Source organism: Odocoileus virginianus, chromosome 25 (assembly GCF_023699985.2).
Source record: "Odocoileus virginianus isolate 20LAN1187 ecotype Illinois chromosome 25, Ovbor_1.2, whole genome shotgun sequence".
Classification (NCBI taxonomy): Eukaryota; Metazoa; Chordata; class Mammalia; order Artiodactyla; family Cervidae; genus Odocoileus; species Odocoileus virginianus.
The window spans coordinates 22,409,525-22,436,596 of NC_069698.1; positions in this window are offsets into that span (position 1 = coordinate 22,409,525).

Genomic DNA, 27,072 nt, shown 5'->3' on the forward strand with positions numbered 1-27,072 from the left:
GTCATTTTACTAAAATTCTCAAGCCTGTTCTGTGAATCAAAGTGAGACACACAGTTTGTTCTAATTAATCATTTAAGCAATGGATTTGCTTATAAATAATATGACTGAATTTAAAGATATCCTATATATTATATATATATATATAATTATATATATATTATATACAATCATGTACAAACATATTTAAAATATATTGTATGAGAAATGTTTAAAATATGGACAGAAGCATTGCTACTTGGAACTATAGCTAGGTCTCACTCAAGATTTTTTTTTTTCAAAATAATACCTCTTTGAGAGATTAACAATGGAATGAACAGTAGAGCAGAGAAGAAATGTGCAAATTACTGGCCTACTTTCCAGGCCTATGTGACTTAACTGTTGCCTGAGTAAATATACTAACATTGCTGGGAAAAAAATGAATGTTCTTGTGGAGAGTTGGTCAGTGACAAACTCTTAGATAAAGGAGAGTAACTGGGATAAACTTTAGTAGCACTCACCCATGTCTCTTGAATGGAATCTTAATAACATGAAGACTCTGTACACATATCCTTTCTCCCCACTTCTATTCCCACTCCTCTTCCATCCATCCTCCTGTTCATGAGGCAGGCTTAACTGTGAGATAGATGATGATTCTCCTGTTTGTTTTCACTGAACATTTGATGTACCTGATTCTTTTCTTTTGATTCTTTTCAAAAAAGGGCATTTGTATTAGTTTCCCCTTAAAAGTTTACTAAAAGCACAAGCTGGAACCAAGATTGCCAGGAGAAATATCAATAATCTCAGATAGGCAGGTGGCACCACACTAATTGCAGAAAGTCAAGAGGAACTAAAGAACCTCTTAATGAAAGTGAAGGAGGAGAGTGAAAAAGCTGGCTTAAAACTCAACATTCAAAAAACTGAGATCATGGCATCAGGTCCCATCACTTCATGGAAAATAGATATGAAAATAAGTGACAGACTTTGTTTCCTTGTGCTCCAAAATCACTGTGGACAGTGACTGCAGCCATGAAACTAAAAGACACTTGCTCCTTGGGGGGGAAAAAAAAAATCTATGATGAACCTAGACAGCATATTAAAAGCAGAGGCATTACTCTGCCAACAAAAGTCCAACTGGTCAAAGTTATGGTTTTTCTACTAGTCCTGTACACATGTGAGAGTTGGACCATAATGAAGGCTGAGTGCCAGTGAATCCATGCTTTTGAACTGTGGTGTTGGAGAAGACTCTTGAGAGTCCTTGGACAGCAAGAAGATCAAACCAGTCAGTCCTCGAGGAAATCAATCCTGAATGCTCATTGAAAGGGTTGATATTGAAGCTGCAGCTCCAATACTTTGGCCCCCTGATGTGAAGTGCTGACTCATTGGAAAAGACCCTGATGTTGGTAAAGATTGAGGCAGGAGGAGAAGAAGGCGACAGAGAATGAGATGGTTGGGTGTCATCACTGGCTGAATGGACATGAGTTTGAGAAATCTCCAGGAGATAGTGAAGGACAGGGAAGCCTGGCATGATGCAGTCTATGTGGTCACAAAGAATCAGACATGATGGAATGACTGAACAACAACCAAAAGCAAAATATATCACAGTTCACATGGACTTGAGGATTTCATGTCTTGTGATAGCTCTTACTTTTTATTATGAAATAACAATAGGTATTACAGTGCTTCACATGTAAATACCAGGTTAGATGTTAGCTTTTGAATACCTGGATGTAACTGAACATGTAAAGGGTCTTTGAATTTCTTTTTCAAATTGTGCCATACACACACACACACACACACACACATACATGTAATATATGTAAAGTATATATTTCTATAATACATCTTCCATTTTAATAAATACGAAGTTAAAAAGACTGTCTCACTGCTGGCTTTGTGTAATTAGAAGTCATCAATTAAGAGATTATTTTTAAGGGGCATCCAGGATATCTTTTACTCTATTATGAAAATAGCTAAAATAATTGGAAAGTTTAAGATATAAAATTTTAATTCATGCACAAAATGCTTTCTACATTTTGGTTTCTTTCCCTAAACACTATTAAAAACTAAAATTGTATCCTGCTTTACAAGACACAAGTTAATGAAGAGACAAGTTGATATAACTAAAGTTTATCAAAAAAATATATGTGTCCAATATATGTGGTGGGCTAATAAAATCACATTTTATATTAGGTTTTAATATAATCTGGAAAACTTAAATAAATTCGAATTAAATTACCTGGGAACACAATGACACAAGAAAGTAGGGCTAATATATTCAGTGATGAAGGTACACCCAGTGAAGGTCTATACAGTCATTAACTATTAAGATTTGGGAAACTTTAAAAAAAAATACCTTGTTATATTTCTCCTGTTTTTGTTGTTGTTGTTGTTGCTGTTTTTAATTTACAGAGTGCGTCCCTATTCTGTTGAAAAATAATTGGGCACATTAAAAAAAAGTTTGTAGACAACTTGTGCTCACAAAGTCTGTCACCACTGAAAGTGAATGGGTGATAAAATTGGGAGATACTCTTAGATTTCATAACAGCTAACAGACTGTGATGCGAAAAAATTGCACTTGTGGTAAGATGGAAGGGGTCATTTGGTTAAAAGTGGAAAACAAACATTAAAGAATGATAGCCCAAAGGAGGGTTTAAGAACCCATTGCATTCTATAAACAGAACGATAGACTTTCTACTTTTATACATACGTCTTGTTAGCTTGGTCAATATCTGGTCCTGAGACATGGACACACCTTGTATGTTCTGACAAAATCAAGTTTAGGTATCTACAGTACTGAGGGGGCAGACCTTTGACTAAAACAAATTTGCTAAAGTAATGAATACCACTCCAGAGGGCCCCTCCTAATAGTCACAGGAAACATAACCTCTATGTGTTACTGTATTGGTTGAATTCTTATTTGAAATTTAGGTGTTCACTTTCCAAGGATACCATTGATATGGAGATATATTGACTCCTTTGAATATAAAGTATGGCATATTACATTTTACTTATGAATAATGCTATATATTATAATGAAATGCAGTTGAACCAAAGAATTGAAATTTCAATGATTGCCAGGTGAAATATTTTAAATACAGATACAAACTGATGACTGACACTTAGAAGAATTCACTGATTCTTAAACTTATGAGGGCAGTTTAGAGAGTTTATTCTGCAGGTTCAAGACAGTTGCAGTAAACATAAGTATACATAACTAGAAACGTGACAGAAGGTACTTGATTGGGACTGTTGAAACAAAGAAACAAGTGGAAATTGAGATAAGGTAAAATGGAATTAGATATAACCTTGTATTTTAAAAAGTATCAGTTCAGTTCAGTCTCTCAGTCATGTCCGACTCTTTGTGACTCCATGATTCGCAGCACGCCAGGCCTCCCTGTCCATCACAAACTCCCAAAGTTTACCCAAACTCATGCCCGTTGAGTCAGTGATGCCATCCAGCCATCTCATCCTCTATCGTCCCCTTCTCCTCCTGCCCCCAATCCCTCCCAGCATCAGGGTACTTTCCAATGAGTCAACTCTTCGCATGAGGTGGCCAAAGTATTGGAGTTTCCGCTTCAGCATCAGTCCTTCCAATGAATACCCAGGACTTATCTCCTTCAGGATGGACTGGTTGGATCTCCTTGCAGTCCAAGAGACTCTCAAGAGTCTTCTCCAACACCACAGTTCAAAAGCATTAATTTTTCGGCGCTCAGCTTTCTTCAGAGTCCGAATGTCACATCCATACATCACTAGTGGAAAAGCCATAGCCTTGACTAGATGGACCTTTGTTGGCAAAGTAATGTCTCTGCTTTTAATATGCTATCTAGGTTGGTCATAACTTTCCTTCCAAAGAATAAGCGTCTTTTAATTTCATGGCTGCAATCACCATCTGCAGTGATTTTGGAGGCCCAAAAAGTAAAAGTCTGACACTGTTTCCACTGTCTCCCCTTCTATTTCCCATGAGGTGATGGGACCAAATGCCATGATCTTAGTTTTCTGAAAGTTTAGCTTTAAGCCAGCTTTTTCACTTTCCTCTTTCACTTTCATCAAGAGGCTTTTTAGTTCCTCTTCATTTTCTGCCATAAGGGTGGTGTCATCTGCATATCTGAGGTTATTGATATTTCTCCAGGCAATCTTGATTCCAGCTTCTGCTTCATCCAGCCCAGCGCTTATCATGATGTACTCTGCATAGAAGTTAAATAAGCAGGGTGACAATATACAGCCTTGACGTACTCCTTTTCCTATTTGGAACCAGTCTGTTGTTCCATGTCCAGTTCTAACTGTTGCTTCCTGACCTGCATTCAGGTGTCTCAAGAGGCAGGTCAGGTGGTCTGGTATTACCATCTCCTTCAGAGTTTTCCACAGTTTATTGTGATCCACACAGTCGAAGGCTTTGGCATGGTCAATCAAGAAGAAATAGATGTTTTTCTGGAACTCTCTTGCTTTTTTGATGATCCAGCAGATATTGGCAATTTGATCTCTGGTTCCTCTGCCTTTTCTAAAACCAACTTGAACATCTGGAAGTTCTTGGTTCACGTATTGCTGAAGTCTGGCTTGGAGAATTTTGAGCATTACTTTACTAGCGTATGAGATGAGTGCAATTGTGCGGTAGTTTGAGCATTCTTTGGGATTGCCTTTCTTAGGGGTTGGAATGAAAATGGACCTTTTCCAGTCCTGTGGCCACTGCTGAGTTTTCCAAATTTGCTGGCATATTGAGTGCATTTTCACAGCATCATCTTTCAGGATTTGAATAGCTCAACTGGAATTCCATCACATCCACTAGCTTTGTTCATAGTGATGCTTTCTAAGGCCCACTTGACTTCACATTCCAGGATGTCTGGCTCTAGGTGAGTGATGACACCATTGTGATTATCTGGGTCGTGAAGATATTTTTTGTGCGGTTCTTCTGTGTATTCTTGCTACCCCTTCTTAATATCTTCTGCTTCTGTTAGGTCCATACCATTTCTGTCCTTTATTGAGCCCATTTTTGCATGAAATGTTCCCTTGGTACCTCTAATTTTCTTGAAGAGATCTCTAGTCTTTCCCATTCTGTTGTTTTCCTCTATTTCTTTGCATTGATAGCTGAGGAAGGCTTTCTTATCTCTCCTGGCTATTCTTTGGAACTCTGCATTCAAATGGGAATATCTTTCCTTTTCTCCTTTGCTTTTAGCTTCTCTTCATTTCAAAGCTATTTGTAAGGCCTCCTAAGTATATATTTGTGTAAATATATATATGTGTGTATACATACATATGCATTGTAAAAATACATAGCACACCTTTTGTATTACATTATTGGGAAAATCTTCATATATCAATTATATATATATATTTTTTTTTTTTTCAGGAACCAAACTTTCAAGAAAAATGCTCTGAAGTATGGCCAGTAATGAAAAAAAGTATTGAACTGGCCAAAGAGTTCCTTTGTTTTTTTAAGTAAAAATAAAATACACATTTTTCATTTTCACCAAGAACTTTATTGAACAACACATTCACTACTGTTTTGTTCAACACAGTACTGTTTTGTTTCAGTACTTTCTGCCATTTTTCATGCAACTTCATAATTCCTTCCCAAAACTTTATCTTTTTGAGCAGAGAACTGTTCCAGGTATCTTTTACAGTCTTCTAGGAAATTGATTTTTTTTTCCCATTAAGAGAATATTTTATTACTGAAAGAAGTATACATCCGAAGAAACAGTGTCTGGTGAATATGGCAGATGAATCAGAACCTCTCAGGCAAGCTGTAACAGTTTTTGCCTGGTCAACAAATAAACGTGTGGTCTTGGTTTATCCTGATGGAAGATTATGTGTTTTCTGTTGACTAATTCAAGATGTTTTTCATCCAGTGCTGCCTTTGAGTGAGTGTGTGGGTGTTCAGTCACTTCAGTCGTGTCTAACTCTTTGCCACCCAAGGACTGTAACCTGCCAGATTCCTCTGCCCATGGAATTCTCCAGGCAAGAGTACTGGAGAGAGTTGCCATGCCCTCCTCCAGGGGAAACTTCCTGACGGAGGTATTGAACTCATGTCTCCTGCGGCTCCTGCATTGTAGGCAAAATCTTTACCATTAAGACACCAGGGAAGCCCAGTGCTGCCTTTAGTTGGTTTAATTGGGAGCAGTACTTGTTGGAATTAATCCTTTTATTTTCTGGAGGACCTCATAATAGAGTATTCCCTTACAATATCACCATCAACCTTCTTTGGTTGAAGACCTGCCTTTAATATGGTTGCTGGTCGTTCATTTCACTTGTCCCACAATCTCTTCCGTTCCACATTGTGGTGTAGGATCCACCTTTCTTTTGCCCATCACGACTTGATTTAAGAATGGAACATTTTCATTATGTTTCGGTAAAGAATTGTATGCATAAATACAGTAAAGAAGTTTTTTTTTTTTTTAATTTATATTTCCACATGTGGAACCCAAACATCAAAGTCATTAACATAATCAAGCTGATGCAAGTGACTTTTCAATGCTTGATTTGAATATTTTGACTATGTTGGCTATCTTCTTCATGTTACAGTGATTCAGTTCAGTTCAGTTCAGTCGCTTAGTCGTGTCCGACTCTTTGCGACCCCATGATTCGCAGCATGCCAGACGTCCCTGTCCGTCACCAACTCCCGGAGATTACTCAAACTCATGTCCGTCAAGTCGGTGATGCCATCCAGCCATCTCATCCTCTGTCGTCCCCTTCTCCTCCTGCCCCCAATCCCTCCCAGCATCAGAGTCTTTTCCAAAGAGTCAACTCTTCGCATGAGGTGGCCAAAGTATTGGAGTTTCAGCTTCAACATCAGTCCTTCCAATGAACACCCAGGACTGATCTCCTTTAGGATGGACTGGTTGGATCTCCTTGCAGTCCAAGGGACTCTTAAGAATCTTCTCCAACACCACATTCTCAACTAAATTCTTGATCTGACAGCTGTAAACTTCAACTGGTCTACCCAGCCATGGAGCATTGTCCAGCGAGAAATCTCCAGTACAAAACTTCACAAACTACTTCTGACAAGTTCAATCAATCATAGCGCTTTCTCCATACACTGAACAATTTTTTTTTTAATTTCAGTTGTGTTTTTATCCTTCTTCAAATAATAAAGCATAATATGCTTCTGTCATCAACTCTAAAATGGCAACACAAGAAAATCAAAAATTTTGAAAAGTTTTTAATGCATACTGATGAGACAGTCACAATCAGTTCACTTCAGTTTAGCCACTCAGTTGTGTCCACTCCTTGTGACCCCATGAGCTGAAGCACTCCAGGCTTTCCTGCCCATCACCAACTCCCGAAGTCTCCCAAATTCATACCCATTGGGTAGGTGACGCCATTCAACGATCTCATCCTCTGTTCTCCCTTTCTCCTCCTGCCGTCAATCTTTCCCAGCATCAGGGTTTTTTCAAACGAGTCAGTTCTATGCATCAGTTGGCCAAAGTATTGGAGTTTCAGCTTCAGCATCAGTCCTTCCAATGAACATTCAGGACTGATTTCCTTTAGAATGGACTGGTTAGATCTCCTTGCAGTCCAAGGGACTTTCAAGAGTCTTCTCCAATACCAGAGTTCAAAAGCATCAATTCTTTGGTGCTCAGCTTTCTTTATAGTCCAAATCTAACATCCATACATGATTATTACAAAAACCATAGATTTGATTAGACAGACCTTTTTTGGCAAAATAATGTCTTTGATTTTTAATATGCTGTCTAAGTTGGTCATAGTTTTCTTCCAAGGGCCAAGCTTCTTTTAATTTCATGGCTGCAGTCACCATCTTCAGTGATTTTGAAGCCCCCAAAATAAAGTCTGTCATTGTTTCCATTGTTTCCTCATCTGTTTGCCATGAAGTGATGGGGCCAAATTTAGTTATCTGAACATTGACTTTTAATCCAACTTTTTTACCCTCCTCTTTCACTTTCATCAAGAGGCTCTGTAGTTTTTCTTAACTTTCTGCAATAAGGGTGGTGTCATCTGCATATCTGAGGTTATTGATATTTCTCCCAGCAATCTTGATTCCAGCTTCTGCTTCATCCAGCCCAACATGTCACATGATGGACTCTGCCTGTAGCTCAAATAAGCAGGGTGACATATACAGTCTTGACATACTCCTTTCCTTATTTGGAACCAGTCTGTTGTTCCATGTCCAGTTCTAACTGCTGCTTCTTGAACTGCATACAGGTTTCTCAGGAGGCAGGTCAGATGGTCTGGTATTCCCATCTCTTTAAGAATTTTCCAGTTTGTTGTGATCCACACAGTCAAAGGCTTTGGCATAGTCAATAAAGCAGAAGCAGATGTTTTCCTGGAACTCTCTTGCTTTTTTGATGATTCAATGGATGTTGGCAATTTGAACTCTGGTTACTCTGCCTTTTCTAAATCCAGCCTGAACATCTGGAAGTTCACAGTTTACATACTGTTGAAACCTGGCTTAGAGGATTTTTAGCCTTACTTTGCTAGTGTATGAGATGAGTTCAGTTGTGTGGTAGTTTGAACATTCTTTGGCATTTCTTTTCTTTGGGTTTGGAATGAAAACAGACCCTTTCCAGTCCTGTGACCACTGCTGAGTTTTCCAAATTTGCTGGCATATTGAGTGCAGATCTTTCACAGCCTCATCTGTTAGGGTTTGAAATAGCTCAACTGGAATTCCATCATCTCCACTAGCTTTGTTTGTAGTGATGCTTTCTAAGACACATTTGACTTCACATTCCAGGATGTCTGGCTCTAGGTGAGTGATCACACCATCATGGTTATCTGGGTCATGAAGATCTTTTTTGTACAGTCCTTCTGTGTATTCTTGCCACCTCTTCTTAATATCTTGTGCTTCTGTTAGATCCCTATCATTGCTGTCCTTTATTGAGCCCATCTTTGCATGGAATGTTCCCTTGGTGTCTCTAATTTTCTTGCAGAGATCTCTATTCTTTTCCATTCTATTGTTTTCTTCTATTTCTTTGTACTGATCCCTGAGGAAGGCTTTTTTTTATCTCTCCTCACTATTCTTTGGAACTCTGCATTCAAATGGGAATCTCTTTCCTTTTCTCCTTTGCTTTTCACTTCTCTTGTTTTCACAGCTATTTGTAAGGCCTCCTCAGACAACCATTTTGCCTTTTTGCATTTCTTTTTCTTGGGGATAGTCCTGATCACTGCCTCCTATACAATGTCACAAATTCTGTCCATAGTTTTTCACACAGTCTGTCTATCAGATCTAAACCCTGAATCTATTTGTCACTTCCACTGTATAATTGTTAAGGGATTTGACTTAGGTCTTACCTGAATGGTCTAGTGGCTTTCCCTACTTTCTTCAATTAAAGTCTGAATTTCGTGGTAAGGAATTCATGATCTGACTCACTATCTAACAAAATTGTTTCAAATGAAGTTAAATCTAGTAAGCACTACTATAGCCATCTTATGAGGAAAAGAAAAAAGAAAAAATCTTTGGCCAACCTAATAAAATATTTTAAGTCAGGCAAGAAAGTGTAATCATTATGCTTACACACTTTTGTTCCATTTGTTAATCCAGATGTTCATTTAAATCCCATATTCTGAGGGAAATCAGAGGACTCACATTTTTGCTAGGGAAGCAAAGTAGACAATATTTGTCTTTCCTTCTTTCTACCCTATGTCAGCACCCTCTGATCACATCTCTGGGAAACTTCCATTTCTAAGTTTTACTGAGAAATATTAACCCTATCTGGAAAGCATTTTAGAGAAGATGCAGTGCAGCACCATATGTTCTAGAATATGCCAACCTTAGCCAAAAAAGGAAAAAAAGAGAAAGCAAACAGATTCATCTGCCATAATATGCTGCATCTTTAATGCATTATTCTTATGCTAAAATAGTTGAAAGGAAGCTCTCCACTTTATGTCTCAAGAATCTTTTGCTCTGATTTCAGCACTGTGCTAAGAAAAAGTATGTATGAAGCAACCCCTGAAGAGCATTACCCCTTCGGGAGCATCTGGGGATGGCACATATCTTGTGGTCAGTTCGCTGTACCAGGTAATAGAGGTGGAAGAGATTAAGTAAAAGATGAGTTCAAAGCAACAACAACAACTGAGTTTTTACATTAACATGGAAAATCTTGTAGTAAATGAATATCAATGACCAAGGCAGTTAGGATGGGTGACTTTGGGAGAGGACTGGGCTGGTCAGCTCTTAGTGATAACAGCAGTGACAGCAACAGTAAGAATAATACTGGTTGCATCCATTTTTGAAACTCATATCTGGAATATATTAGCTTTTTAATATTACAACTTATAATTCATACCAGAGCTTCCTGGTGGCTCAATGGGAAAGAATTTACCTGTCAATGCAGGAGACACAAGTTTAATCCCTGAGTCAGGAAGGTCTCATGGAGAAAGAAATGGAAATCCACTTCAGAGTTAATTTTATCTGGGAAATCCCATGGACAAAGAAGGATGGGGGGCTACAGTCCATAGGGTGGCAAAAAAGTTGGACACAACTTAGCAGCTAAACAACAATTCTCACTAGAAACATACAAGCTAAATATTATCACTTACAGTTTAGAAATAAGAAAGCTGGGCATCAAATAAATTTAGTAATTTTCCAAATACACAGAGTCATGGTCAGATTAAATAAGTAACATATTTCTGATTTGAGCCCAACTGAGTCAGGTTACAAAGCCTTTTCTGTTTGTTTTAGTTATAGTCTCTAGTACCATAACAACCAGAGCATAGCTGAAATTTATCATTTTATTTTAGGCATAAATTTAAGTTGACTGTACCAAAATTGGTATATTATGGAATGCTTTGACACATAAAACCTTAAGAGAAATTCAAACTATTTAATTATCATATCCCAAATACTTATATAAAGAAATGCAATCATAAACAGTAAAGAAAAATGCTGTGGAATGTCAGCAAGAAAGCTAAGAAGCTACAATACAAATAAATATTTGATAAGACAGTTTCAGATTTTGAACATTCCATGATGCTGTTTATTAAGTTTCAAACTAAAATTACATTTACACAATTAAACATTCCTTAGTAATTTTCAGAGGCTTCCCAGGAGGCTCAGTGGTAAAGAATCTGCCTGCTGTTGCAGGAGATGCAGGACACACAGGCTTGATCCCTGGGTTGAGAAGACCCCCTGGAGGAGGAAATTACAGCCCACTCCAGTATTCTTGTCTGGATAATTCCATGGACAGAAGAGCCTGGTGGACTGAAGTCCATGGGGTCTCAAAGAGTTGGACATGATAGATTGAGCACACAGGCTTGCAAATAACTTTAGTGAGTCTGTGTCACATTTTTTATACTTTCATGTCATAATGTAAAGATATGATTTCTTAGAATGGTAGAGTACTGAAATATTTAATAACACAGAATCTGGATTCTGACTGCCTGAATCCAAATTAGGACATTGCCACCAGCAACAAATAAACTACTTGTCCAAACCTCAGTTTTTCCTTTTAATGAATGGGGTGTAACAACACTATTTCACTTATAAAATGGTTTTGAGAATTTGATAGAGTAAATACTTGCTCCTGTAATTAGCACATAGTAAATGCTCATTGAAATTTCATCATTTTTTATAATCATATTTCAACATACTTATATGCTTTGTTCAGTCTAAGTCATGTCCAACTCTTTGTGACCCCATGGACTGTAGCATTCCAGGCTTCCCTGTCCTTCACTATCTCCTGGAGATTGCCCAGATTCATGTCCGTTGAGTCAGTGGTGCTATCTAACCATCTCATCCTCTGCTACCCCCTTCTCCTTTTGCCTTCAATCTTTCCCTTTCCCAGCATCAGGATCTTTTCAAGTGAGTTGGCTCCTTGCATCAGATGCCAAAGTACCAGAGCTTCAGCTTCAGCATCAGTCTGAATATATATCAGCGAATATACAGGATTTTCTTTAGGAATAACTGGCTGGATCTCTTTGATGTCCAAGGGACCCTCAAGTATCTTCTCCAGGAACGCAGTTCAAAAGCATCAGTTATTTGGTTCTTAGCCTTCTTTATGGTCCAGATCTCATATCTGTGTATTACTACTGGATAAACCATAGCTTTGACTATAAGGACCTTTGTTGGCAAAGTGATGTCATTGAATACAACTCCTGTATTTATACTTACAACATAATCTTCTGCCCTTCTGAGTTCTTTACTTTTTTTTTTGCTTGATCTTAGCACAAAATATTCTTTCATTTCTTTCTCTTCTACCTGGAATCATTTTTCTCTTTTTTTTTTTTTTAACTCTGTAGGTACCTGGTCATACTGTACCAGACTCAAGTGCAGCTTCTTACCAGTGTCTTTCCCATATTGTCCATATGCTGCCTGAATTTTGGTTTCTTTTCCTCTCTGTATACAATATTGTACTTACTTAAATTAGAAAACTAAAATCTTGTCAGGTTGGAAAAATAGCTTGTAAGGATTTTTTTTTTTTCTTCTTCATTGTTTTAAGGCCAGTGATAAGAAAGTGTTTAGCCTCTTTCCCAGAGTCCTTTGCAACAGGTAAAAAAAAATAGGTCACCAAAACAATAGATTGAGGAGATAGATGATGGGAAGCATTTTTTCTGAGCTCTACTTAGTGCTGTAATTTATTTTTTTTTTAATTTATTTTTATTAGTTGGAGGCTAGTTACTTTACAATATTGTAGTGATTTTTGTCATACATTGACATGTTTCAAGAGAACAGCATCAAAACATGTACATTATCTAGGGTGAAACAGATCACCAGCCCAGGATAGGTGCATGAGACAAGTGCTCGGGCCTGGTGCACTGGGAAGACCCAGAGGGATCGGGTGGAGAGGGAGGTGGGAGGGGCATTGGGATTGGGAATACATGTAATTTATTTTTAAACAATGCCTACCATATCAAAATTGAGATGACTCATTTTTAATTAATTTGCCAAGATTCTCTGAGAAATTTGAAGTATACTTTCTTAATATGTCTTATTTATATCATTATCTGTATCCTTCAGCCATGTGAAGAAAGGATGGAAAACTGGCATAAATGAGGACAGGCCAAGTTGATGTCCCTCAGAAAAATTCTTAAGACAAATTTACACTAACAGCCGCATTTCCAGAGTATACAGCAAATAAATTTACTATGTAGTTCAAATTCATGCTTTTTGTTAAATCTTTTTTATGGTATTGTATTTTTAAGGAAATTGTACCATGTAAGAGTTAGTATTTTATAAAATGCAATCAAATGTAATGTCTATAAGACATAAATATGAAAATAGAATCAAAACAAAAAGAGACCTTTAATTAGAGTGGTGGTGATAGAAGTCATTGTACAGAATTGGAAGGTCTCTTTTAATCCCACATGAACTGACATAATTATTAATGCTTTGAAAAATGGCAAATGAGATGAAATTATTTTCCAATTTCTTAGTACTGAATAGAGAGACAGCAGTAAGTATGATAAGCAAAAATGAAATTGTCAACATCTGTTTTAATAGTTTTTCAAGCCTTACATTATGGAATGCACTCTTGGGGCTGTGTCTTTCCGTGGCAGATCAGTGTCATATGGAACCAGGTATTTAGGTATGTAAACTTACTATCTGACATTGACAATGAAATCCTGAGAGTGCTGTTTAAACTTCTTGCAACACACTATTTTGTGAACTGAGATACAAGAAGTCCTACTAATTTAACAGCACCATTCTAATGATGTGTTTGTATCTTGAATGCCCAATTCATCATCTAATCACTATTTTTACTTTTCACCTAGCTGGAAAATTTCCGTGAGAGTTATGTAGCATTTATCTAGAAACATTCTTTAGTTTCTAGTGTCTTCTGTCAATGTCAGAAATGATCACTTGTTTACTGATGGTGGTGAACTTATTAATATAGTTCTGTTGACTTAAAAAATATATATAACTAGGTTAAATAAGCAAAATTGTGAAGTCATTATAGTTTTTACCCATTAAAAAAAAAAACTATAGGTAAAAACTATAATGGATTCCCTGGTGGCTCAGAGGGTAAAGTGTCTGCCCACAATGCAGGAGACCTGGTTTCGATCCCTGGATCAGGAATATCCCTGAGGAAGGAAGTGTCAGGGGAAGGAAATGGCAACGCACTCCAGTACTCTTGCCTATAAAATTCCATGGTTGGAGGAGCCTGGAAGTCAGACACGACTGAGCAACTTCACTTTATAGTTACTATCATTAGCACCACACATCTCCCAGATTTATTTCTTCAGGCTCAACTGCCATTTTATGCTTTTGCCCTCCAAGAAAACTAAAATATTTGTAGTGTTGAAGTTTCTCCTGTTGTGGAAGATAGAAGATACACCTCAAATACACATGTTCTTTTTTTAATGTCACTACTAATTCTCGGCCTTTGTTCCTCAGTACATGATTACCAAAGAGTTTCTCAGTGTCTTATGTCTGTAGCTCTTCTCTCACACTGGTATTCCATCTCCAGGTAAGAAATATGATTATGACTCATTGCTAGTATATTTCCAAAGGAAATTATATATATATATATATATATGTATATATACATAATTTATATATATATTTATATATATAAAGGAAATTAATTACAAAGGAAATTATGTATATATATATAATATTTTTCTATCAATGTTTATGTTTCATTTTATTTTTGTGCAACCATTTTTAATCCCATCACCACCTAATTTCTTCTCTTCTTGATTACTTTTGTTATCAATGCTGATGTCACATGACAGATATTGGAAGATGATAAATGCTGGAGTTCTTTTAGTGTAACATTTTGCTAATTCACATATTAGTTGGATATTTAATTGTTAAAAATTGACTAAAGATTTTCTGTATACAATATGATCCTAATGACAAAAAGCTAAATTTAATTTTTGACACTGTCTGGGTAAGTTTTCAAAGTTGGCAAGTCTTTACTAACTAGAGGAACTCATAATTTTAATTAGCATACTCCTCTGAGATTTTACTCCACTCTACCTCATTCCACCTTTCTTTGTATTTTTATTTTTTTAGAATGGTAAACTGAGATATTTGTTCATTGGTTTGTCAGTTTTTATTCATAATGTCTACAGTCTCATGTCACTAATCATATTTCTTTAATTCAATAAATATGTACCCTTACAGCAACTGGTAGATTTGAAAGTATTCAAAATCATTTTTTGTGATTTCCTAGATTTATAAATAACATGATTATCATGTTAAATTGCTAAGTACCATGGTTCCATAGCTAAAATGTTAAAATCTTATAATTTTTCTGTGTGCTTTCATTCACTTTTGTTTTTTTGATTCTGTTAAACTGTAGTGTAAAATGTGAATTTATTAGGATATCATGTATATTGATTATATTTTTACTAAAATATAGATATGCTATCTTGTCTCTTTTACTTTTGTCTCATAAAGCAAGACACAATTTTATCTTTTGATTATTTAGGAAGAGAAACCAACTAAAAAAAGCATTTTGTGTATAGCTATTTCCCTAGTAGTGTAAAAGATACTCGAGATGCTTCTTATAAAAATAGCCTCTAAATTGGTAACTTCTCATTATACAAATAAAGCCAGTACTGAGACAAGTCTTTTTAATTTCCTGTTTATGAAGATGGAAGATATATTATTAGAAAGAGAGGTAAGATAAAATAAGTATTCAAAAACAAGATGTGCATCCTTTTACAATATCTACCATTTAAGTGAGAAATTTTATAATGCCCAGTTAAAATACACAGTGCTGACTGACAGTGCTGCCTGGCATTGCTAAGTATGTATTGACTATGTTAGGATTGTCTTAATGGATGGGATAAACAAATTCCAAATTCATTAGTGTAATCCAAGAATTTTATTTCTAGTTCATGCCAATCCATTTCAGACTTTCTTGATCAGGTACATTGTGGGCAGCCTTGTCTAGGCAGTGATCTCAGAATCTAGGCTCTTTCTCTCATGAGACTCCCCTTTCTCTGTCTTTTCTGTTCAGTAGTTTGAGTAGGGAGGATTCATGAAAGAGGGTGAGAGATATTAAATGGTACAGTATGCCTGTGGCACAAATCATTTTCACCAAAATTTCACCAAGCCAAAATTACCTTCCAGCTCTCATCTATAAACATGAAGACTGGGAAAGGTAGTAATTTTGCTTACCCAAGTGGAATATTAAAAAAAAAAATACATAAATAAATAACATAATGGGAAGGTGACTGATTTTTGCATATGAAGATGTTAATTGATATGTAAGTTATTTAACTAGCTATTTCTCAGAAACTTTAGAATATATGCTGATATAGTCTCATCCATATCACTAATGAGCTAGCTTAACTGCCAGCCTTTTCAAGAAGGCAGCCCGTGGGGACCAGTGCAGCTCCCCAAGACGATAGCATCTGAGGATGATTTGGGGCCACATTACAGGGAGTGGTTACAGTGAAAGCTGAATTTTTGGCTCCAAAATTCTCCTGCCATGTTACAACTGTACAGGAGGGTGGTGAATCCCATGATGAGTTTTTGCTCACCTGAAAGTAGAACTTTTAAACTCTGAGCATACTGGTGATGAAATAAACTTATTTTCATAAGCTGCTCATTATTAAGTGTTCAAATATAATGTTTTAAGGAAAATCCAAACATTGGAAGATGCATTGGGCAAGGTGACCTTTAGGTCTCCTTTCATCCCTGAAAGTCCCCATGATCCATTGATTCAGTTATAACTCACTGGGGCCCTTATTTAAAGAAAATTTATTTTGCTATCGGGTTTCCCTGGTGGCTCAGATGGTAAAACGTCTGCCTGCAATGCGGGAGACCTGGGTTTGATCCTTGGGTTAGGAAGATCCCCTGGAAAAGGAAATGGCAACCCACTCTAGTACTCTTGCCTGGAAAATTCCAAGGATGGAGGAGCCTGGTAGGCTACAGTCCATGGGGTCGCAAAGAGTCGGACACGACTGAGTGACTCCACTTCATTCCATAATTAGCTGGCAGGACTAATTTAGTCCAATAAATATTTTTTTAAAAATTTACTGTGTATGGCATCTTGTACTGCATGTAGAAAGTACAGATGCTGTCCCTAATCTTTAAGAGTGAAACCAGAGAAACCTGCAAACTGATTCATCACTGTATGGTAGGGAAGGCCCTGTGATAGAGGATAGAAAAGAGGATCAAGGAGAGGAAAGCAAGAAAGGATTACATAGAAAGGAATGTTTAGCTTGGATTTGTATGGTGAATGAGATCAAATGACAAGAAAACACTCTTGTATTCAAAATTTAAGATTTAATTTAGGGTGATATACTGGATTCAGCCCTATATGCTTCAACTTTTCTATATTAGATCTCAACTTTGACCCTTGGAGTACATGATGATGACACCACAGCCAAACAAAATCGTCCAGCACTGTTTTCAGGATTTAGATGCTTTGAAGAATTGATTCCAAAATATTATAAAACATTACTGGCTTTCTGCTATTTATGTAAAGAAACATCATGTTTACTTTGTCCAGTGTTTCCCAGCCAGTATGGTTGACCAGTAGTTGATGAAGATTGCGTGATCTTTTCTTAGACAAAGCTATCTTTTCCCAATATTACCTCAGACTTCCTGGAAAAAAAAAAATCTAACCAGTTTTCTGATCTTTGCTGGTTGAGAGCACTGTAAAACACTTATTTAAGAGACCCAGGCTTGGTGGCCAGAGATAATGACTTGGAGCATATCCATTCCACAGGTGTCCTCTTCCACTTTCTTAGTTTTGCAAGATAGTAAGTCTCATCTTATTCATAATTCAGAAACACTTATTGATTACTTGCTCAGTTCTAGGCATAAATACTAAGCAAGACAGACATGTCCCGACTGCTTAGAACTGAGCAAGTAATCAGTGTAAAACACTTATTTAAGAGACCCAGGCTTGGTGGCCAGAGATAATGACTTGGAGCATATCCATTCCACAGGTGTCCTCTTCCACTTTCTTAGTTTTGCAAGTGCCGAAATCTGGGTAAGTAGTGAGTATATATAAAGAGATTAATACAGCAGAATTGATATCTGGAAACTTAAAGCAATAGGGAAATTAAAGGTTATCCAATAAGTTGTTTTCTAGTAGATCTGAAGGAAAATAAGAGACTTGTTTTATAATATACTTCAAAATTATTCTTATATGAATCAAAGATTAAATTGTGAAAAGGAAAAGAAAAAAAACCTAGAAAAAGGCTACTAATTATTAAATTATTAAATGAGTAAAATAAATTAAAAAATAAAATATGAACATGTTTGATAATATAAATGTCAGCATTATAAAATTCAAAATGTAAACTGGGAAATAGTATTTGCAATAATATTTTCAAAACAAAGGAGAGAGAAAATAAAGATAAATGGCCCTTTAGAATGAAATGAGCAATGATGAAGAAAAATCACAAAATATATAAAAATTTCCAGAAAGTTAAAAAAAAAGTCAAATATCATTTAATAATGGAAAAAATGAGATTGTCATCTCTTAAATGAATACACTTATTTTGTTTTTTTTTGCATCTATTTTAATAGATAGATTTGTCCCAGGCTGGATGAAGCTTGCATTTAATTATTATTTTAATGGGAGAAGAAATTAGTGTAAATTTCTTGGTGGGCATTTGATATCATTTATCAAGAGCACTTAAAATGTTGAGACCCTTTGACTAGTAATTCCACTTCTTAGAATTTATGGTATAAAAATTTGAGGTGCTCATGAAGATATATTTCATATATTTACTGCAACAAGTGTAAAACAATAAGCTATAAACAATTTAAGTGTTCAACAATTACAGCAATTATATCGTGGTTCATCAAATAATTTCAAAATTGTAGCAAAATCATATTCTCAAAATAAAAATTTTGCCTCAGTTAAATGGTATCATCTTATTTTTCTCCTCACTGGTTGTTTGAAGTTCGTTGAAGCCACTTTTAACCAATAGTTCAAATAAATGCAATAATTTCATTACTTTGTGCATTTTATAAGGCTTTATTTCTGGGTTATTACGTTTTTGCTTTTGTACAGCTTGCATTCTAGAGGTTGAGACATAAGCAAATTACTCCAGGTGAAAATATATTATGGAAAGCAAATCATAAGAAATAGAATAGACAGGGGACAAAAGGCAGGAGTCAAGATGGCAGAATAGGAGGATGCAGAATTTGCCTCTCTTTACAAGTATATCAAGCATACATCGACAAATGGAGCAGTTCTCATGAAGCACCCTCTAAACACTAGTGGAAGACCTCAGACAAAATCCCCATACAACTGGATAGTATGAAAGAAAAAAAGAGGAAAGGGGAAGGGACCAGTACCCCTGGTGGGGAATTGATGTGAGCAGAGGTTCCCACACTCAGAAAAGCCCACTCATAGTGGAGAAATCAGGTAGGACAGAAAGGGACCTTTGGGAGATAAGAGGAAACCAGTCTGTGGAAGACAGGACAAAGAAAGAATTTCACACATAGTGCATACCACTGCCTTGCACACCCCAGCTTGACTTGTGTGTCTTCACGTGCAGAGGAGGGCCGGGAGCTAGATAATGGATGAAGCAGTTGAAAAGGCACTAATATCCAAAATATACAATTAGCTCATGCAGCTTAATATGAAATAAATAGATAAATAAATAAATAAATAAATAAATAAATAAAAAATTTGCCTGTTCCTCGGTCCCAGACCAAATTACAGGGAGGGAACACAGCCCCACCCATCAGCAGAAAATTGGATTAAAGATTTTTACTGAGCATGACCCTGCCTTGCGCACTAGGGCAAGATCCTGTTTCCCCCACAGCCAGTCCCTCCCATCAGGAAACTTCCATTAAGTCTGCTATCTTCATCCATCAAAAGGCAGACAGAATGGAAACCATAATCACAGAAAGCTAACCAAATTGATTACATGGATAACAGCCTTGTATAGCTCAATGAAACAGTGAGTCATGCCATGTAGGGCCACTTACAATGAGCGGGTCATGGTGGAGAGTTCTGACAAAATGCGGCCCACTGGAGAACGGAATTGCAAACCATTTCAGCATTCTTGCCTTGAGAACTTCATGTGTGTGCTTAGTCACCCAGTCGTGTCTGACTGTCTGTGACCCCATGGACTGTAGCCCACCTACAGAGGATCCCAGGCTCTTCTGTACATGGGGATTTTCCAGACAAGAATACTGGAGTGGGTTGCCTTCCCCTCCTTCAGGGGATCTTCCCAACCCCAGGGATCATAACCAGGTCTCCCACATTGCAGGCAGATTCTTTACAATCTTAGCCCTGAAGGAAGCCCATGAATACTGGAACGGGTAGCATATCCCTTCTCTGGGGGCTCTTCCCAACCCAGGATTTGAACCCAGGTCTCCCACATTGCAGGTGGATTCCTTACCATCTGAGCCACAATAAGAACCCCATGAATAGTATGAAAAGGCAGAAAGATATGACACTGAAAGATGAACTCCCCAGGTTGGTAGGTGCCCAATACACTACAGGAGAAGAGTGGAGAAATAGCTCCAGAAGGAATGAAGAGGTTGAGTCAAAGTGGAAACAACACCCAGTTGTGGAGCTGTCTGGTGGTGAAAATAAAGTCCAATGCAGTAGATAAGATATTGCATAGGAACCTGGAATGTTAGGTCCATGAATCAAAAAGGAAATTGGAAGTGGTCAAACAGGAAACGACAAGAGTGAACATTGACATTTTAGGAATCAGTGAACTAAAATGGACCGAAGTGGGAGAATGTATATCAGAAGACAATTATACCTACTATTGTGGGCAAGAATCCCTAAGAAGAAATGGAATAGCCATCATAGTCAACAAAAGAGTGCAAAATGCAGTACTTGGATATGATCTCAAAAATGACAGAATTACTCTGTTTCCAAAGCAAACCATTCAATATCACAGTAATCCAAGCCTATGCCATAATCACTAATGCCAAAGAAGCTGAAGTTAAACAGTTCTGTAAAGACCTACAAGACCTTCAAGAACTAATACCAACAAAAAGATGTCTTTTTCATCATAGGGGACTGGAATGCAAAATTGAAAGTCAGGAGATACCTGGAGTAACAGGCAAGCTTGGCCTTGGAGTACAAAATGAGGCAGGGCAAAGGCTAACAGAGTTTTGCCAAAAGAACACACTGGTCATAACAAACACCCTCTTCCAACAACACGAGAGATGGCTCTACACACGGACATATCCAGATGGTCAATACCAAAATCAGACTGATTATATTCTTTGTAGCCAAAATTGGAGAAGCTCTATACAGTCAGGAAAACAAACAAACAAACAAACAAATAAAAAGATCAGATCATGAACTTATTACCAAAGTCAGACTTAAATTGAAGAAAGTAGGGAAAACCACTACATCATTCAGGTATGACCTAAATCAAACCCTTTACAATTATACAGTGCAAATGATAAATAGATTCAAGGGATTAATTCTAATTGGCAGAGTGCCTGAAAAACTATGTAAGCAGGTTTGTAACATTGTATAGGAGGGCGCGATCAAAACCATCCCCAAGAGGAAGCAATGGAAAAAGGCAAAATGGTTGTCTGAGGAGGCCTTATGAATAGCTGAGAAAAGAAGAGAAGTGAGAGGCAAAGGAGAAAAATGCAGAGTTCCAAAAATAACAAGGAGAGATAAGAAAGCCTTCCTAAGTTATCAGTGGAAAAAAAAAAAATAGAGGAAAACAATAGGATGGGAAAGACTAGAGATCTCTTCAAGAAAATTAGAGATACCAAGGGAACATTTCAGCAAAATGGGTATAAAAAGGGACAGAAATAGTATAGACTCAATAGAAGCAAAAGATATCAAGAAGAGGTGCCAAGCATATACAGAAAAATGCTACAAAAAGATCTTGATGACCCAGATAACTATGATGGTGTGATCATTCACCTAGAGCCAGATATCCTGGAGTGCCAAGTCAAGTGGGCCTTGAAGCATCACTATGTCAAGCAATCAAGGAAGCATCACTATGAACAAAGCTAATGGAGGTGATGGAATTCCAGTTGAACTGTATCAAATCCAAAAAGATGCTGTGTAAGTGCTGCACTCAATATGCCAGCAAATTTGGAAAACTCAGCAGTGGCCACAGGACTGGAAAAGGTCAGTTTTCATTCCAATCTCAAATAGAGGCAGTGACAAAAAATGTTCAAACTATCACACAATTGCACTCATCTCACACACTAGCAAAGTAATGCTCAAAATTCTCCAGACTAGGCTTCAACAGTATGTAAACTGAAAATTTCCAGATGTTCGAGCTGGGTTTAGAAAAGGCAGAGGAAGCAGAGATCAAATTGCTAACATTTGTTGGATCAGTGAAAAAGCAAGAGGATATCAGAAAACCATCTACTTCTTCTTCATTGACTATGTCAAAGCCTTTGACTGTGTGGATCACAACAAGTTGTGGAAAATTCTTCAAGAGATGGGAATACCAGACCACCTTACCTGTCTTCTGAGAAACCTGTATGCAGGTCAAGAAGCAGCAGTTAGAACCACACATGGAATAAGAGATTGGTTCCAAATTGGGAGAGAAGTGCATCAAGGCTGTATATTGTCACCCTGCTTATTAAACTTCTATGCAGAATGCATCATGGGCAATGTCGGGCTGGAAAAAGCACAAGCTGAAATCACGTTTGCTGGGGTAGATATCAATAACCTCAGATATTCAGATGACACCACCCTTATGGCAGAAAGTGTATAGGAACTAAAGAGCCTCTTGATGAAGGTGAAAGAGGAGAGTGAAAAACTTTCTTAGAACTCAGCATTCAAAAAATGATCATGGCATCCTCTCCCATCCCTTCATAGCAAATAGATGGGGAAACAATGGAAACAGTGAGACTTTATTTTCTTGGGCTCCAAAATAACTGCAGATAGTGACTGCAACCATGAAACTAAAAGACACTTGTTCCTTGGAAGAAGAGCTATGACAAACCTAGACAGCATATTCAAAAGCAGAGACATTGCCAACAAAGGTTCATGTAATCAAAGGTATGGTTTTTCCAGTAGTCGTGTATGGATGTGAGAGTTGAACCAAAAAGAAGGCTGAGCATCGAACAATTGATGCTTTGAAACTATGGCTTTGGAGAAGACTCATGGGCTTGCATTGGACAACAAGGAGATCAAACCAATCAGTCCTCAAGGAAATCAATCCTGAATATTCACTGGAATTACTGATGCTGAAATGAAACTCCAATATTTTCACCACCTCATGCAAAGAGCTGACACATTAGAATAGACTCTGATGCTGGGAAAGATGAAGGCAGGAAGAGAAGAGGACAGAGAGGATGAGATGGTTGGATGGCATCACTGACATGAATTTGAGCAAGCTCCAGGAGATGGTGAAGCACAGGATGGCCTGGTGTGTTGCAGTCTGTGGGGTCACAAAGAGTCAGACAGGATTTTGTGATTGAACGACAACAAAATCATTAAATGGTTGGAATACCTAAATAGACATTTGTCCAAAGAAAACATACACATTGCCAAGAAGCAGATGAAAAGGGCTCAACATCACTAATTATTAAAGAAATACAAATCAAGACTACAGCCCACAAACAATGTATGCTGGAGAGGGTGTGAAGAAAATGCAACCCTCTTATACTCATGAAGTGAATATAAATTTGATACAGCTCCTATGGAGAAAAGTATGGAGGTTTCTTAAAACTCTAAAAACATAACTACTATATGACCCAGAAATCCCACTGCTCAGTATATACCCAGATGAAAAGCATATTTCAAAAATACGTGCACCCTAATATTCATTGTAGCACTATTTACAATAGCCAGGACATGGAAATAGCCTAAATGTCCATCAGCAGAGGAATGAATAAAGAAGATATGATGCACATATGCAATGGGATATTACTTAGTCATAAACAGGAATGAAATTGTGCAATTTAAGGATACATGGATATACCCAGAACCTTATACAGTGAAGTAATTCAGAAAGAGAAAATTAAATTTCATGTTGTATTAGTTTTATGTGGAATCTAAAAAAGAAAAGGAAACTAATGTACTTATTTATAAAACAGAAATAAAGATACCAATGTAGAGAACAGATGCATGGATACCAGGAGGCAGGGGAAGAGGAGGTGGGATGAATTGGGACAATGGGATTGACATATATACATTAATGGGTATAAGATTGATAACTAATAAAAATCTATTTTATAGCACAGGGAACTCCTCTGAGTACTCCATGGTGACCTAATTGTGAGAGAAATCCAAAAAATAAAAGATATATATATATATAGCCAATTCACTTTGTTGAAGAGCAGAAACTAACACAACACTGTAAAATAACTATACTCTAATAAACACTAATTTTTTTAAAAGGGGCATAAAATAGACAGAACTTGGGAGTGTGTGTTATTTTACATATAGTTTTCAGGGAAAGTCTCTGATAAGGTGAAATTTAAGCAGAGAAATGGAGGTGGTGGAGAAATGAGTCATGCTGATATCCTGTGATAGATAGTCCAAGGGAAGCAACAGCATTGCGAGGGCCCTAAGTCAGGACCAGGAAAAATCTGGAAGCCAGTGAGAGTTGAGTGGTGTTAAATTGGAAATGAGGATTAAGAGATGGGGTTGGGTGTGGGAGAGGGGCCTGTATCTATAGAGTTCTGGGTTTTTATGTTTTCTTCCTTTCTTCATTCATTTCTTTCCTCCCTTTCTTCCTTATCTCCTCCCTTCTTTCCCCTTCCTTCTTTCTTTTCTCCTTTCAGTATGGGAAACCATCAGAGCATCTCATCAGACAATTGACTATAAATGGTTAAGCTTGTAAAGGAGTGTTCTGACTGCTGTGTAAAAACAATAATCTGTCAACCAGATGCATGTTGATTTCATGTAGTCAAAGTAAAGATGACTTGCGACTGTAAGAGTGATCAGTGACAAACTGCTGATGGGTTGATAGAGATGAAGACTTAAGAGTGACCATTGGGTTTGACAACATGGCAGTCATTTGTGATTTGATAAGATTAGTTAGGGGAAACTTCTGGAAGAAACCTGGACTAGAGAGAATGGGAGTTGAAAAAATACAGACAGTAAGGAGAGACAAGTAGTTAGACACATTTTATAAAAAGAGAGAAGTTGTCGTGTCTAGAGAGACATGGGAAAAGAGTTTTTAAGCAGGTATCATGGAGCAGTATAAAGTTGTACAATCAATTTGGAAAACAGTTTTGACAGTTTTAAAAGTGAAACGTATACCCACCATACAACTGAGTAGCTCTGTTCTTGGGCATTTGTCTAAGAGAAATGAAAGCCTATGGCTATACAAAAACTGGTATACCAGCTTCATCTGTATTAGCCAAAACTGGAAACAAACCAGATGCTCATCAACTGATGAATGGATAAAAAGTTGTGCTATATTCATAAAATAGACTTCTATTCAGCAGTTTAAAAAAAAAATGGAGTTTCTCAAAAAAAATAAAATAAAAAAGAATAAGTTATTGGTACATACAGCAACATAGAACTCAAAATAATTATGTGAAAGAAGCCAGACAAAAAGTGTACACATTATAATATTTCATCTATATAATATTCTAAAACACACAAATGAAGCTATAGTAGATCAAGTGTTACCTGTGTATTGGAAGGAGGCTGGAGGAGGGACTAAAGGAGAGATTGCAAAAAAGACACAAAGAAACCTCTATGGCTGTAAATACATTTATTTATCTTGACCGTGGTGATATTTTCGTGGGTATATACCTATGTCAAAACTCATCAAGGTCTACATTTTAAATATATGCATTTAATTATATGTCAATTATATGCCAATAAAAATTAAAAAACTTTAAAATGCCATTATTCTTGGCCATCAAATTTACCTCCAGTTACTAATATTTCTAAATAAGTCTTTGTTTGTTTGTTTTTCACTAATTCTACTAAAAAAGAAAAGAGTAAAAAATGGGTATAGTCTTGCATGTTTCTTTCCTGATGAGAATGATTCAGGAAGAGAGAAATTGATGACTCAAGAGAAAAAGGGAGGTAGTCAAGTTTATCATGTTACCACCAACAATAGGAAAGTCACACGTTCCATTATTCCTGTAAAAGCAGGTATCTTTGGCATTTTTCACATTTCATGTCTGACATTCAAAGCAGAGACGCAGAGGGCGAGAGCGTGAATGTTCTGTCTTATCAATCAAGAATTCCCTATGAAATAAAGGGTCACAGCATCAACATCCTTAGCTATCTGCCTCTTCCTTTCAAAAATAACCATATCTACCTTCACTGTTACTTCGCATTATCTCATTTTAGTGGAATAAATGTCTCTCCTTCTACTCAAAGATAATCCTTTATTTTGCGGATCTGTTTACAAACAGCTAACTCAAATTGTTTTCTGTTCTTTTCAACTAAAACAGCATTGACAAAGACAGACTGAAAATATACTTTACAATTGAAGAATAAATGAATAAATCTAAACAAATTTCTCACACCTATTGTATGTGCTTTAGACAGTGAAATAATGATATTAAAATATAAGAGAATGCATTTTTATCTAGCCCTTGATTTTTCAGAAATCTCAACTGTAAACTGTAAACAAATTACTGAAGTTAACTTTATTGAACTAAAAATTAATTTACATTAGAAGCAATAATATGTTTTTGATAACAGACTTTAGAACCAAGGAGCAAAAATCAACCACATTCTGGTAGAAGAGTGTTTCTTAGTCTGCTGCCATCGCAATAACCCCACCAGTTACTGGGTATTTGTTGCTTGTTGCTGAACTCAGTTGTTTTTGAATTCCCATTGTCCATCTCCATGCCACTGTTGTCATGGATAATCTCTAAATGATTGGCAGAGCATAGATCATGTAACCGTTCTCTAGTTGAGATGGAAGAGAAAGAGGATTATTTTACTGCTTTCTGTTTTCATAAAAATTTTATGATAAAACTTGCACATAATAAATATTAAAAAAAAAAAAAACCCTGACCATTGATTTGAAGTCTGTGTTGGAGTAAAAACATATCTTCAGTTACATGAACTTATGAAAACATGCAGTCTGTCCAATGAAATTAGATGAACTCATATTGCAGTTTTGTCTCCATCAAGTGTTTTTGTTTCTTTAACAGAACCCATCATGAAATAGATTGTCAAATTTACTTCTTGGAAGATATGCCCCAAAGCATAATTATCATCCAGCACATGTTTCTTTGGAAGTCAGACCAAAAAAAAAAAAAAAAGGCAACAAGCAATGGCTATAGTTTTTCTAATTTTGCTATTGGATGTGACATTTGGTTTTTACATTCATCTTTCCACTAGTGGAGGGATT